Below are 2,422 nucleotides of genomic sequence, written 5' to 3'. Positions count from 1 at the left end.
TGAAATGTCTCGCCTTCTTTCCTAATCTTTGAAATTATGTTGATAGTCCTAAATATAAAGCTTTATTACAACTGACAAATAAACTTAACATTAACCAGGAAAACTAAATATTGACCAATGAACCTTGAAAATGAGGTCAAGGTCAGTTGAACCATGCCAGGCAGACATGTACAGCTAACATTCCTTCCATACAACAAATATAGTTGGCCTTTTGCTCATAGTTTAAGAAAAACAGATCAAAACACAAAAACTTAACTTTGACCACTAAACCATGAAAATGTGGTCAAGGTCAAATAAAACCTTAGCGACCGACATAAAGATCATACAATATTTCCATACTCCAAATATAGTTGACTTATTGCATATAGTATTAGATAAAAAGACCAAAACTCAAAAACTTAACTTTGACCACTGAACTATGAAAATGAGGTCAAGGTCAGATGACACCTGCCAGCTAGACATATACACCATACAATCATTCCATACACCAAATATGGTAGACCTATTGCATACAGTATAAGAAAAATAGACAAAAACACAAAAACTTGACTATAACCACTGAACCATGAAAATGAGGTCAAGGTCAGATGACACCTGCCAATTGGACATGTACAGCTTACAGGCCTTCCATACACTGAATATACAAGTATTACTTATAGTATCTGAGATATGTACTTGACCACCAAAACTTAACCTTGTTCACTTATCCATGAAATGAGGTAGAGGTCAAGTGAAAACTGTCTGATGGGCATGAGGATCTTGCAAGGTACGCACATACCAAATATAGTTATCCTATTACCTATAATAAGAGAGAATTTAACATTACAAAAAATCTTCAAGTAGTCACTGAACCATGAAAATGAGGTCAAGGACATTGGAAATGTGACTGACGGAAAGTTCATAACATGAGGCATCTATATACAAAGTATGAAGCATCCAGGTCTTCCATCTTCTAAAATATAAAGCTTTTAAGAAGTTAGCTAACGTCGCCGCAGCTGCTCCCTATGTCAAGCTTTCTGCGTCAAAAGTTGCAGGCATCGACAAAAATGTCAATCCAACAACTCCAAAGAACTTCTGAGAATACAAGTATAGTAATGTCTAATCTTATTACTGTGTTTGTATATATAGTTTTCATTGAACTTCTAGAACATTGTAGAAGAGAAACTCCTAGAAAACTATAAAAGGGAAACTTCAAGAAAAATGTAGAACTAGAAGTTAAAACTACTCATCGTTGTTGTAAGTCATTCCAAGATTTATAGAAAGTTCTAATCATTCCATCAGTATCTATGATTGTTCTAATGATTTCTAAACTTCACAATTATTACATTATTTGGTAAACAACTATAATTCTTATTTTTTTTTTTTAAATAAACATATTATAAGGCCACACAAAACAAATAAGGGCCAAGATAAATAATCATAATTACAATATCATTACACAATTTTACTGCAAATATTTGTTTTATTAAAGTTACAGTGGAGTCCCGGTGTCTGTGTGGCCGGTGATATAGCCATTACCTGATTTTGTCATAATGTAACACAAATAGAATCCTTCTTGTAATTGATTTAAATTAAAATTGACAAGTTCAAGAGTAAATTTATAACTACAATCCGATGATTAACCTTATTCAGCAAATTTCTATTAAAAAAATTACATCATTCGATAAAATTTGTTTCATTTAAGTTAAATCTTAAATTCTTAATCAGATTGAAATAAATTTTGCTCTGCATCTTTGGCAGTATGTTTGGTTCAAATTCAACTATATTTTGAATTAAACAAATTTTCCATTATTAAAAATAAGTACTTTTTAGAAGGCATGCACGAAATCACTGGACATTTGAAGAACTCTCAAAACAAGTTCAGGGTTTCCCCAATCTTTGACACACGAATCCATACATGCAGAAGATTTTATGAAATAAAAGTATGTAATGAATTTGTAATATCCAATTATTGGTTTTATCAGTTTTAAATCAATAAAGTGAAGTCATAAGTCTTTAATATACCACATCAGATCTTCTTTTTTTATATTAGGTGCGTGCATACACCAAACTGCACCATAATTGTTATTGATTCCTTGCAACTATATACATGCTTTTATATGCAGTTTAGTATGTTTTTGCTTTATTGCCCTTTTGTTTATGTATCATTATCTTTAAAATTGTGTATTCTTATTATGATGATTAGAAGGTCATTAACTGTTTTGTTAAATGTATAACCTTCTGAAAATAAAGAATTTATTATTATATATATATCAATTAAACATTTCTTATTTTCAAGCTGTTTTTACAGTGAAAACAACCTATATCAACAAATAAGAGTGAATTTGTCAAGATTTGTAATCCTTTTGCCATGGTGGTCTAACAGTTTAAATTAATAAAATGTCAATAAAAAAATAGGCCCAGTAATTGTTGAAACATATGA

The sequence above is a fragment of the Mytilus trossulus genome, chromosome 6, assembly GCF_036588685.1.
Source record: "Mytilus trossulus isolate FHL-02 chromosome 6, PNRI_Mtr1.1.1.hap1, whole genome shotgun sequence".
In the NCBI taxonomy this organism is placed as follows: Eukaryota; Metazoa; Mollusca; class Bivalvia; order Mytilida; family Mytilidae; genus Mytilus; species Mytilus trossulus.
Note: the sequence above shows the minus strand (reverse complement) of the source record.